The sequence below is a fragment of the Orcinus orca genome, chromosome 4 (assembly GCF_937001465.1).
Source record: "Orcinus orca chromosome 4, mOrcOrc1.1, whole genome shotgun sequence".
NCBI classification, from domain to species: Eukaryota; Metazoa; Chordata; class Mammalia; order Artiodactyla; family Delphinidae; genus Orcinus; species Orcinus orca.
Genome location: NC_064562.1, coordinates 136609138 through 136623457, shown reverse-complemented (window position 1 = coordinate 136623457; position 14320 = coordinate 136609138).

Below are 14320 nucleotides of genomic sequence, written 5' to 3'. Positions count from 1 at the left end.
TAAAGTGGGTGAAGCAAGGGGTGAGGAGTTCCATGGAGGTGGAGGTGGAGGGAGTAGGAGAGTTTGGGGTCCTTTCCTTCCCCTGGATGTTTTTGTCAGCTGTGTGCTCACACACTGATGGCATCTGGGACCCTTTTCCCTGTCAATGCATGCAGGTGACAGAAAGAGGACATCGTGATGTAGAAGACAAGGAGGACATCTTTGCAAACAGTCCTGGGTTGGGCAGGAGGGACCATGTTGATTCTAATTTATTTTTAATAGCCAGGACAAAGTGTATTTAATTACATTTGCCTTAAAACTTTCCCAAACTACAACTATATTGGTCAAATCATTAGCAACTCAATGTACATTTAGGGAGGGCCTAATATACACCAGGTAGAGAACTAGACACGAGACGCAATGGTGAACGAGCTAAAATTTTACTTATTGAAAGCTTAGGTAGGGAAAAACAATACTCCGAGAACAGGTGCTTTCCATCCTCTGGAGCAGTGACTTTCAAACATTATTGTGCATACAAGTCACCTGGGAACCTTGTTAAAATGAAGATTCTAATTCAATAGGCCTGGGGTGGGGCCTGAGATTTGGCATTTCCAACAGGCTCTGGGTGATGCTGTTGCTGCTCGTCTGAGGACCACATGTTGAATCACAAGGCTCTAGAAAATTTAGTTAAAAATCAGCCCAGGCTAAGCCAGGTGTGTGGAATCTTGTCTGTGAACCCGGGATGCCATCTCCCTCACCTCTCCACTCTGCTCCCCTCCTCAACATCCACACACCTGTAGAGCTAACTCCTTTCTAAAGGTTTTGTGGGGTATCCTGGACATGTATTAAGAGAGGGCAGGGACTTCCCTGGTGGCACAGTGGTTAAGAATCCTCCTGCCAATGCAGGGAACACGGGTTCGAGCCCTGGTCTGGGAAGATCCCACATGCCGCGGAGCAACTATGCCCACGCACCTCAACTACTGAGCCTGTGCTCTAGAGCCCACGAGCCACAACTACTGAGCCCACGTGCTGCAACTACTGAAGCCTTGTGCCTGGAGCCTGTGCTCTGCAACAAGAGAAGCTATCACAATGAGAAGCCCACGCACCGTAACCAAGAGTAGCCCCTGCTCACCACAACTAGAGAAAGCCCATGCACAGCAACGAAGACCCATCGCAGCCAAAAATAAATGAATAAATGAAATTTATTTTTTAAAAAAAGAGAGAGGGCAATGTAGAAAACAGGCCTAGAAAACTCACTTTTTTATATATAATATTATTTTTTAATTAATTTATTTGGCTGCATGGGGTCTTTGCTGCTGCGCGCAGGCTTTCTCTAGTTGCAGCAAGCGGTGGCTTCTCTTGTTGCAGAGCACAGGCTCTAGGCACGTGGGCTTCAGTAGTTGTGTCACGTGGGCTCAGCAGTTGTGGCTCACGGGCTTAGTTGCTCCGCAGCATGTGGGATCTTCCCAGACCAGGGCTCAAACCTGTGTCCCCTGCATTGGCAGGCGGATTCCTAACCACTGCGCCACCAGGGAAGCCCGAAAACTCACTTTTGTGTCGACTCTAACAATGTCTTCTAGAGGGCATTGCTCATGACCTCACTCACTGCCTTCAACAGCTACCAGAGAAGAAACTCCTCTTTGATCTTCCTCTCAAGAACAGTTTCACTTCTAAGCCCTTGGTAGGTTTTAAGCTCAGGTACATTGTGAATCCAGGTAGAACTGCTTGGATTTCCCTTTTGCATAATAACTAAGAGAAAGCTTAAGTTCAATATTGTCTCCCATCTAGAACATCATCAAATATACATTTTTGCTTTCACTTAATTCCTCGTTCCAATTTGGGGCCTATCTTATTTTTCTTCTTTCACTCCAAATGTATGTGCTTTTGATATTTTATGCAACACTGAAAGCTACTTATATTCTTCTGGGGGTAAGATATATAGCTCTACATTACTAAAAATAATAACCCTATATGAGAGTTTTTTTAATAGCTCTGAGTAACTTTCTGCCACCACTCTGTGTTGGCCACCGCGACTTATCTCTAGGACGAGATATGTCAGGTTACCTCCTCTAGAGGAATTCCTTCCCTGTTCCAAGCTAGCCCCCTACGGCTTCATAAAACATGGGATTTTCACATCATACCCACTCATGTAACTAGATCAAGAATTCCATGAAGGCAAGCATAACTCACACGTCTTGTTTGCCGCATCATCAAGCAGAATGCATGGTACACAGTTAGCTCTCAATAGATTTTAGTGATGTTGCCTATGGGAGTGACGGGTTATGATTCTAATCATTCAGAATAGGATGGGACTGCAGAACGTTAATGGAGACTTCCATAAATAAATACTTCATTAACTAAAACATAGTTTGGTGGGACAGGGATGGATCTCAAGATACCTAAATGTTCTTTTATCTATATTCTGATTGATGTGGTTGTTTGAAGTTATACCAATTGATAATTTGAAAAAATCCAACCTTGAAATTTGTCTTCTAGATACACTTTATTTTCCCTGTCTAGATAATTCCTTTACAGAGATTCGTATAATTTCCTGACTTTTGTACAGAATGATTAAGATATGTGTTTGATGTGTGTTTACCATGAGTCATGTACCATTATCTTCCTGTCTAATTCATGTAATGTTTTTAAAGTAGAAAATGTCAGACAGTGTCAGACTTTTAAGTCCTGTTTTTCTCCTTTAGTAAGGAAAGTCACACATTGAGGCAGTTTTTAGAACTACTACAAATAATCCCAAGTTAAGGAAAAAGCTGGTAAACTCATCCTACTACTTATATTACTTGGCCAGATTTGGGGAATCTTGTGTGGAATTTGGGAAGATTAAAGGTCTACGTGAGAAATTGCCTACTTCACATTAAAGACATCGTGTGGGGTCACCTAGTTTGTAGGTATTGTTGTTGCCATGTCCCTTTATCAGGTTCCTGAGACTGTCTTTAAACTCTAGGTGTTTTAAAAGCCCGGGTCAAACTAGCCTCGTTTCCAAACTTTCCCGGAGTCTGTTCTTGAAAATCCTCCAACTCTGGCAGAGATTTCAATAGAGAAAAGAAGTAAAAAGTCCCCAGACCATTATAGAAATCAGAAAGTCATTGATGCCTCAGGACCCACCCCAAGGAGCCAAATGTCTAAGAAACTGAGACTTTTTTCCCCCAGATAGGTATGACATCTTGGACATCATTGGTGGTGGCGGTATTTAGAAAAGACGAGTTTTGCCAAGTGTGTTGTCAACAATATGCATATTCTCCAAATGGATGGCTCACCTACCACCGACTAGGAATGCTGAGGTCTTCCCTAATATGGTTTCACTCATCTTCACAAATACTAAAGCTAAGTCCATTGTAGTCAACTTAAGCCATCTTGCATTGTTTGTTCTTAATAGAATTTCATTTTAATAATGTCAGAGCTGCAGACACCCCAGAGTGTGTCTGAGCCGCCTAAGGAAGGACGGGCACTAACACCATGAAGCATCTTCCACGGACTGCCCTGGTGGTCCAGTGGCTAAGACTCTGCTCTCCCAAAGCAGGGGGCGTGGCTTCCATTCCCGGTCGGGGAACTAAGATCACACATGCCCTGTGGCAGGGCAAAAAAAAAAAAAAAAACAGCACAAGCTGCCAGGAGAGGCTTGATCACCACCCTGGGCCCAGCCGAGAAAGCTGGTAGGAGGGGCTTGTTGCTGCCTTTGTGGTGGGATGGAACCCGCTCAGTGTACACGCTCGCAACAGCTCACCTGGCTGGCCCACCAGGCTGCAGAGCGTGGATAGGCAAGTGCAGGTACCAGTGACTTGCTGGGGCTCACGCTATGGAGCCTCCCGTGTCAGCTGCCAGAGTGGGTGGGTCATGCACCCAGGAAGTGTCGGGAGCAGACACCCTGTGGGCAAACTTTGACCACTGCAAGTGGGGACCAGCACATAAGTTTTTCTCCCTTCCTCTACCCAGACAGACTGTAGCAAGAGTTGCAGACTCTTGGGAAGCAGAATCATGAGAATAAGCAACAGCTATGCTTGGTTCAAAGTTGTGGCCTCCTGGGCTTCCCTGGTGGTGCAGTGGTTGAGAGTCTGCCTGCCGATGCAGGGGACACAGGTTCGTGCCCCGGTCCGAGCAGATCCCACATGCCGCGGAGTGGCTGGGCCCGTGAGCCATGGCCGCTGAGCCTGCGCGTCCGGAGCCTGTGCTCCGCAAAGGGAGAGGCCACAACAGTGAGAGGCCCGCGTATCGGAAAAAAGAAAACAAAAACAAAGTTGTGGCCTCCTGATAACGCACTGGCAGTTTGTCTCTCTCCTTCCTGGCCTCTCTACCCTTTAACCCTCATACGTGTTTCCCGGGGATTGCGTCCCCCATGAAAGTGTGAGCGCATAAGCTTCTGCCTCAGGCTCTGCTTCCTAGGGAAATTAGGCTAAATCAGGTATAGAGTTTACCTCCAAAAAAAAAAAACAATCCGTGAACAAACCTGAAAAGTAAGTGGTTGTCATCTTCATTTATATGGATGAGAAAAATGAGAATATTGGTGGTAAGTAGCTTAGCCAAGCTATTAAAAGGCTGAACCAGAATTCACCCAGGTCCGACAGTATTATAGAACTCAGAAAGCTGCAACGAGCACCTACAAAGCCAGACCTTATACTTGCTTATTTTAAGTTCAAATTCTTCCATCTGGAAAATGGAACCATAAAAAGTACAGTCTACAATATACTTAAAAGTAGCCTTTTGCATTTATTTTTTTCTTCCGTCATTACTGCCATTGCTATTATCTTACGTTTCTCATAGATTATGCTGGACCACATAACCAGGTATTAGATACACTTTTTCATTGTAGTAATTCACTGCTAGTATAGCAAGGGGAGAAAGATATTGTATTGAATTACCTGTCATTTAGAATATAGTAGATGTCTCTGTACAACCAAATGTATGTATTTGCCTGCAAGTTGAAAAATATAAGAAATATACAAGACAGGGTCTTCAATTTGCACATGACAGAAACCTAACTCAAGCCAGAAAAGGGAATTTCTTGGAAGGGTAGCTAGTGGAATTGAAGGAAAAGCTCACAAGAGCCTGAAGAGTGAAGTTGTGGGAAGGTCTCCAACTCTCCCTGTGTAAGTCTTACACCCATCCCTTGACCATTCTCTGTGGCCAGGGGAATGGGGTTCTACCACCGATCCAGCCTGGGCCCCATGTCCACCTCTGTGGAGTTTGATGGAATGGGGTGTGTGATGTTGTGATTTATAACAAGAAATATATATTTGGTAGCCCTTTCATTTCTGGCACAGAGCCCCTAAAACCCTTGGAATTTCTTAAGTGATAATAGTGATAAAAGTGTCTTGATTTTCATAACAAGTCCTTTCAACCACACCTGAACTTATGTTAATGAGATGAATTTTGGAAAGTATTTCAGGATGGGGGCTGGTTGCCAGGGGAACCAACCCGTGATTAGAGGGTTGGAACTTTCAGTCCCATCCCCTGACTTCCTAGGAGAGGAAAGGGGCTGGAAATTGACTTAATCACCAATGGCGCATGATTTAATTGATCATGCCTCTGTAATGAAGACTCCATAAAAACCCAAAAGGAGAGGGTTTGGAGAGCTTCCAGGTTGGTGAAGATTTATGGAGAGAGCATGGAAGCTCTCCCTTTTCCCTTGCCTTACGCATCTCTTCCATCTCGATGTTCTTGAGTTATACCCTTTTATAATAAACCGGTAATCTAGCAATTAAAATGCTTCTCTGAGCTCTGTGAGCTGCTCTAGTAAATTCATCCAAGCTGAGGAGGAGGTCGTGAAAACCTCCAGTCTATAGCTCACCAGTTAGAAGCGCAGGTGACAACTTGGACCTATGATTGGTGTATGAAACAGCTGAGAGGGTGGTCTTGTAGGACTGAGCTCTTAACCTGTGGAATCTGATATTACCCCCAGGTAGACAGTATCAGAATTGAGTTGAATTGTAGGACATTCAGCTGGCGTCCAAGAATTGCTTGGTGGTGTGGGGAAAAACTATCCACACCTTGTAACTGGCAACCATCCCTTGACCATTCTCTATGGCCAGGGGGATGGGATTCTACAACTGACCCATACTGAGCCTCATGTCCACCTCTGTGCAGTCAGGTGGAATACAGTGGCAGGTATATTTCTAGAGCAGGTACGGAAGAAAGGAAGTTGGACATATACAGACAAACATATACAAATAATCCTGCAACTCAGAGAAACAAAATAGAACACATGAAACAATTACAGCCTGATTGGGTGCTAAACAGACCAAATGTTTAGATTTGCAAAAAAAAAAAAGGTCGTAGCATGAAGGAGAACTTCATAGACTGAGTGGAATTTTATTAATTCAAGTATGTATTGTAGGTGGAATTTTATGTATTAATTCAAACATGTATTGAGTGCTTACTCTGTGCCAGGTATTATTCTAGACCCTGGGACTAGAGCAGTGAACAAAACAGTAAAAAGTCCCTGCCATCATGAAGCTTACATTGTATAGAGTGAGACAGACGATAAACAGGATAAAGAAGTGAAGTACAAGTATATGGTATGTTAAATAATGATAAGTGCTTTGTGGGGGGAAAAAAGCAGCTTAAGATGTTCTCTGAAGTTGTTCTTTAAGGAATGAGAAAGGAAGAAGGAAAGGCATTAGAGGAGAGACTAACCAAAACAAAACCAAAAAGCACCACTGGAAGATGAGTTGTTGTATGTGAAGGCTGTAGAATTCCCAATGGTAAATTCAACATGACCAGAAAACAAATCATCATTCACAATTTCTTGCACACTTGGGGTAAGAACTGCATTCATGGACGTCATCAGCAAAGCACAGATACCAGAGCCTCACTAGGAGCCAGTGTTCATGGATGCCACACTGGATGAGGTAGCGTCACAAGTAACGACACGGCCAGAATGAAATAAGTGGAATTAGGAACAGGCGAGAAGAGTTATATTATTTTATGGTTGAGAAGAACCATGGCAATTTGTGAGTGACAGCAGCATTGCTACACTTTCTTGTGATGGGGGATGTGAAAGGAGCCAGAAACAAGGCACTTGACAACAAAGAACAGGAAGAGATATTTCCTGGACCTGAAGACCAGTGCTAATTAAGACCCTCCAGGAGCACCGACTGGATAATAAGCAAACACGTGAGTACTTCTTCTTAACCATTATTATAAATCTTCACGATAAGTCACTATACCTCTCATGACACCATTAATTTTGTAGTATACTCTTTAGATTGTTTATATAGATGGGGTCCTAGCAAGAAATGTCCACCCAGACCCCTGCTTGCTCTCGGGGTGGCCCTGACCTCTGCACAGATTTCAACATCTGACTCAGTGATGCCCCCAACACTCGCTCCACAGCTCCCAATCTCTAGTTGAAAATCACAAGTAAGGTAGAGTCTTTCTAGACAATTATTGGGGAAAAAAAATCAAAACTTTGATTTAGAATCAGAAAAGTGAAAGGAAAACTTTTCCAAAGAGGTGTTAGTGGTCACCCATGGGGACGTGGCACCCAGGTGAGCAGGTGAGAGCTTGTGATAATGTTAATTTCTTGCCCCAGGGAGTGGTTCCATGGCTGTATTCCCCTCGTAATAATCCCTCGAGTTGTATATTTATGATCTGTGTACTTTTCTGTAGGCATCTACACTTAAATGAGAAGTTCACCACACAAAAATGAAAAATCACCCATAGACATAATTCAGTTCTGAAGTAAATTCATTTTACAGTAGAGAGTCCAGTGCTTGGGAAGACAGTCCGTGCCCCAGCGTTGCCTAACGATGAATGTGGTGGATCTCAAGATAAGCTAAGCTCTTCCTCTTAGCTCTCCCCTAACAAGCCAACCTCACAATCAAACTCAGCTCTGTCTCACAGCACTTCTCCACCCTGCTTCATAAACTAGGAATTCCTGTAGAGGTTGTGTCCAGACATGCACGTTGCAGACTGACACACAGGGCTTGGAGAACTTCCCAGAGGTGGTTTAAGAGTGATTACATAACATTTTAAGCCTGTGTTCCTTTTTCAGGCATAACTGAACCTTTGCCAAAATAAGTAATTGCCGGTCCTTTCTCACTGACCCAAATACAAACATGGTAAATAAATTACAGTTCTGCAGCATATTCTCCAAACACACACACACACACACACACACACACACACACACACACACACACCCTGGCATTCACATGACATCACAGCCCTCTGTGAGGAGCACCTCACATCCACACAGTCACTGGCTTGATGCTGAATGATGTCTTGTAAAATCGTACCACCTGTTGCGAGAGTTGAGGAGGGTGGGGGAAGAAGTGAATGTCGTGACGTAAAAGAAACCAAAAAACAACAAAAGAACTACTTCTCTTCTGCCCACCAGTTTTGGTCAGCAAAAGAAAACAAGGAATTTTAATAAGTCGACATGTTTTAGGGAAGCCATGAAAACAGGCATGTGTCCATGTGCCCAAAGGCCTAATGAGATGCAAGCAGCAGACCTGAAAGAGATTTAATACGTTCCTTCCTTCCCTTCTGGTTGCCTTTATGTCTGGACTTTAAAGAACTCCGGCTTTATGGAGGAACACAGTGCTTGCAAGAGGCAGATGTGTGGGTTCTCTTAGGTTATGTTTCTCAAGGAACATGGCAGTTGGGGGGGAGGGGCAGTGTGCGTCCACCGGCTCTTTGAGAGTCAGCAGCTCTCCCCAAATCCACATCCAGCGGCCTCGCTTTGGTGGCCTAAGTCAGCCATGGTGGGAGTATTTACACCCCTGAACTGGCAAGCGCTACCGATCACGGCTTTGGCGGGGGTGGTGAAAACAGCTGGTTACTAACTCTTAACTAGCGTCCCATGGCGCAGGAAGCTGGCAACATCTGAAGTGACTATATTCGGTGAGTGTAGTTAGCTAACTCATTCAACCACCTCCCCCAAAAGAAGCTACCTCTTGGGCTCCAGCATGGATAGAAAGGGGTGGGGACAATCCCACTGTACCCTGTGCAAGTTCAATCATACCCAGAGTGTTGTACTTTAAGGACAACTTGGAAAAATGACTCTGTGCCCAGGGAGTACCATGAATACCTGAAATAACTGAGCACAGTTTGCCCAGGAAAAGAACAGACTCATGAGAGAAAACTGTCTACAAATGCTAAGAGGGCATTTACGCATTCATTCAGTCATTCATTCGTTCACTCAGTAAATATTCATAGAACGCTTCCTATGGGTAAAGTGGGGATTCAGTGGTAAAAAAGATGCCACAGGGTTTGTCTTCCTGAGTTTACATTTGGGGAGGAGAATGATAAAAACAGGTAAGCAGATGATTTGTTTTTAAAGCTCACATGAGCTTTAAAATCCTGGGAAGGAAATAAACAAGAAAATGAGATAGAAAATGCCCTAGGTATTGTTGTCAGAGAAAGCCCCTCTGGGAATGTGATACTAAGTTGAGACCTAGAAAAACAGAAGGAACTAGCATGTGAAGAGAGAGGTTGAGAGCACGCGAGGGAGAGGACTGAAGAGTGCAAGGGCTCTGGGCGGCAGAGAGTGTGATGTGTTTGGATCCTAGAGTAGAATAGTGCGGCTTCAGGGAACAAGCGGGGAAGAGGGCAGCTCAGGCCAGAAACGGGCAGATGGGCTGGTGAGTCACGCTGGCCGTAGGAACGACCGTGGGGCGGAGTCTGGCCTTAGGTCCAAGACCAGGGGAGGGGGAGAGCCACTGAAGGATCTGGAGAAGTCCAAGAATGAGCGAGACAGGCAGGGGTGTGTGTGTGTGTGTGTGTGTGTGTGTGGTGTGGTGTGGTGTGTGTGTGTGGTGTGTGTGCGCGTGTATGTGTGGTGTGTGTGTGTGGTGTGTGTGTGTGGTGTGGTGTGTGTGGTGTGTGTGTGGGGTGTGTGCGCGCGCGTGTGTGGTGTGTGGTGTGTGTGTGGTGTGTGTGTGCGCGTGTGTGTGGTGTGTGTGTGGTGTGTGTGTGTGGTGTGTGTGTGGTGTGTGTGGTGTGTGTGTGCGCGCGTGTGTGTAGTGTGTGTGTGCGGTGTGTGTGGTGTGTGTGTGGTGTGTGTGTGGTGTGTGTGCGCGCGTGTGTGGTGTGTGGTGTGTGTGTGTGTGTGTGGTGTGTGTGTGGTGTGTGTGTGGTGTGTGTGTGCGCGCGTGTGTGTGGTGTGTGTGCGCGCGCGCGTGTGTGGTGTGTGCGCGCGTGTGTGCGGTGTGTGTGCGCGCGTGTGTGTGGTGTGTGTGTGTGGTGTGTGTGCGCGTGTGTGTGTGGTATGGTGTGTGTGCGCGTGTGTGTGTGGTGTGTGTGTGCGCGTGTGTGTGTGGGGTGTGTGTGTGTGTGTGTAGGGCCACCCGGTGGAAGCGCAGAGGTAGTGAGTGTCAAGGGGTCAGATTTCCACTTTAGGGAGGCTTTACTTTGGGGTTTAGCTCCCAGCCCTCCCACCAGTCACCACGTGCCTACTTGGCTGGGTGGTGCCCATGAACTTGATGACCCCAGCACACAGGGTGCAGCACTGCACGCGGTCAGGAGCCACCATTCATGTCATGGTCTCTGTAAACGCCGTGCACTCGCAGTACAGCAGAGCTGGTAGCCCAGCGTGGCACGCAGTAGGCGCTCAATCAATGTCAGCTGCTGTTAGTAACACTGTGTATTAAACTCCCCATCGTGGGGCGAACTTGTACGGAGAAAAGACAGCCACTCTTCAGGCTCGCTGTAGAGCAGGGGTCCCCAAGCCTCCGGCTGCGGACCAGTACCAGTCTAGGCCCTTTAGGAACCGGGCTGCACAGCAGGAGGTGAGCGGGGGGCGAGCGAGCGAAGCTTCATCTGCCGCTGGCATTACTGCCTGAACCGTCTCCCACCCCCAACCCCTTACCGTGGAAAAACTGTCTTCCATTAAACTGGTCCCTAGTGCCAAAAAGGTTGGGGACCGCTGTTGTAGAGGACAGCAAAGGTAGAGGGTTGCCTTTGGAGTCCTTGAAGGCTTCCGACAATGAAGACTTAATAATTCTTTATTCCATCCCCGCTACTACCCTTTCTACCTTAGTCCCTATTCCCTCTTCCTATTAACACCTCTCTGCCCTTGAGCAAGGCACAAGCACGTTCTCGCTTGTCCTCCCTCGTCAGCTCCACGTGAATCAGGGCGCCATGGGCTTCACGGGGCTGCCAGATGCCAGGGTCTGCGAGCGCGTCTTGCTGACGGAGCAGATAGCGCCCCTGCTGCACCTGCTAGCAGTGCTGACTTTCGAGAATCAAGGGAACGTGCACGCCCTGCTTCTGTATTTAATCAGGTTCTGACGGAAGATTTCAGGTGTGCTGATTGCAAGACAAGCCTCACTGATTTCCTGCTCTGCGGTGTGTATTGACTGAGCTCCTACTGTGTACTAAGGCTGCTCCCAGGACTAGCGACATATTGATACCACCCTAAATGACAGGCAGTGAACATCTTCACCTTCATGGAGCTTGGATTTTCTACATGGGGAAGACAGAGAAATGACCATTAACAAATGGACAAAATAATTTCAGATAACGATAAGTGCTTCGAAAAATAAACTAAGGATGGAGAGTGATGGAGTACTGCTTTAGATAGGGTGGTTATAGAAGTTAAAAGTTCGAAGCATCAGGTCTAGTGCTAGGAGACCTGGAAACAAAACAAGACTGTACAGGTGACAGAGAAACAGAACGACACAGATGAGAGGAAGCAGTTTCGATTTTTCAGTGCAAATGGAATTTGTGTGCACTCAAAGATATTTAGACAACTATTTGCTAGGTTCAGTAAGTGGGCAAAATCCTGGAATACGGGTCAGAATTCCTGACTTTCCGTTTCCAGTTCCTCCACAGCACTAAGCATACTGCTTTAGACATAACAGGCGCTTGGTATCTCAGTCAATTCGGGCTGCTGTAACAGAATACCATACACTGCGTGACTTAAACAACAAAGATTTATGTCTTGCAGAGAATACCATACACTGCGTGACTTAAACAACAAAGATTTATGTCTCGCAGTGCTGGAGTCTGAGAAGTCCCAGATCAAGGTGTCAGTAGATGCAGTGTCTGGTGAGAGTCCTCTTCCTGGTTTGCAGATGGCCATCTTCTCCTTGTGTCCTCACGTGGTGAAGGGCAGAGAGAGGGGTAGTTTTGCCTTCTTCTAAAGACACTAATCCCATCATGGGGGCTCTACCCTTTTGACCTAATTACTCCCAACGGCTCCAACTTTTAGTACCATCCTGTCGGGGGTGAGGGGTTAGGGTTTCAACTTATTAATTTGGGGAGATGTAAACATTCAGCCCAGCCCTACAAGCCCTGTGCTGCCCAGCCTCAAGACCGAAGAAAGAGCCCGGAGTCAGCAACAGAGACATCAATGGTTTAATGGATGGGGGAGCTTACATGTGTGAAGCCAGGTCCTGGAGGCCCTCCCCACCACGTGCAGCAGACGGCAGGCAGGACAGCCTTCTCTCCGGAGTGGAAGGGGAGGTTGCCAGTTATAGGGGGAACTGACATCAGGTGGTGTCATCGGGAAACTAGCAGAGGGGCATGCCCCTCACTGCCCCTTTGATAAGAACAGCCACCAGCTGGCGCAGGGGCAAATACATAGGAAGGTCAGCCGTGTGAGTGAGGTGTAGGTGAAGCAGACACCGGTCAAGCAGGGGATTTACAGAGAGCAAGAGGACAGCCATTCTGAGTGGCCTGACCACACACCATAATACTCAGTAAACAAATATTTGTTGTATTTGTTGATTTGAATTGCCTTCAATTAACCCAAGAAGCATAACAGACTGGGGGGAAGGGTTGTTTGTATAGAAAAGTTCATGGGTCGCAAAAGATTCCCCCCATCTCTGCTCATGTCTCTGTCACAGAGACACCTTTCAGGCTGGACCATAGCATAGTCAGGACCCACAGGGTGAAATAATGCAGCCCAAATATGGAAATAACCTCAGAAAGTGAAGGGTGGTGACGGGGATCAGCCATCTGCAGAAGAAAACCATCTGAAGACTGGGAATATCAAGTCAAGTGATCTAGGGAAGTACCAAGTGCCGCCCAGGCGACTAGAGCACGGGTGCTGGAAGTCAGGCCTGGAGTCCAGTTTGGAAACTTTCTTTCTATTCTCCCAATAGATTTCGTCTTCAGAGGGCAGTAAAAGAGGGTCTTTCGTAGGAAGAATGTTTTAGTGCGTCTCCAGGAGAGAGGTATGTCTCCGTCTGCCAATGTTCTTCTATTTGGCAAGTCTACCCTTCTAGTGAACCTCACTAGCCAATGAAATTTCCTTGTTCATATTTCTTGCTCACGAAGCAATTTTAGGATTAAAATTTCTGGCTTCCATGCAGCTTCCCAACGGGAAGAGAGTGTACTGACCAGCCAATATGACCATATGGCAAGCCTTGACATTACTATGCTTTTTTTTTTTTTTTTTTTTGTGGTACGCAGGCCTCTCACTGCTGTGGCCTCTCCCGTTGTGGAGCACAGGCTCCAGACGCGCAGGCTCAGCGGCCATGGCTCACGGGCTCCACGGCATGTGGGATCTTCCCGGACCGGGGCACAAACCCGTGTCCCCTACATCGGCAGGCGGACTCTCAACCACCGCGCCACCAGGGAAGCCCAACTTTGCTATTCTTACTAAACAGCAGTCCTCAGCATTCTGGTTTATGTATCAATCTTGTGTGTGAGGTTTCTTTCTTTCTTTCTTTTTTCTTTCTGAGTTGCCTTCTTTTTCTCTAAGACTTAATGAAAGACTTCCATTAAGATGTTTTTTAGGACAGTTCACGGCAAAATTGCCAGGAATACACAGAGATTTCCCATAGACTCCCTGCCCACACTCATGCATAGCCTCCCCAGGACCAACATCTCCCACCAGAGTGATACATTTATTACCACAGATGAACCTGCATTCACACACCAAAATCACCCAAAGGCCAAAGTTTACCTTAGGGTTTGTTCTTGGTGTTGTAAATTCTATGCGTTTGGACAAACTTATAATGACATGTAGCCATCATTATAGTAACTTACGGAGTAGTTTCACTGCCCAAAAAAATCCTCTGTGCTTCGGCTTCCCTGGTGGCGCAGTGGTTGAGAGTCCGCCTGCCGATGCAGGGGACACGGGTTCGTGCCCCGGTCCGGGAGGATCCCACATGCCGCGGAGCGGCTGGGCCCGTGAGCCATGGCCGCTGAGCCTGCGCATCCGGAGCCTGTGCTCCGCAACGGGAGAGGCCACAACAGTGAGAGGCCCGCGTACCACAAAAAAAAAAAAAAATCCTCTGTGCTCTGGTTATTCATTCCCTCCACCCCAAACCCTGGCAACCACTGATCGTTTTACTGTCCCCGTGCAGTTTTGCCTTTTCCAAAATATAATATAGTTGGGATCATACAGTATGTAGCCTTTTCAGGTTGGCTTCTT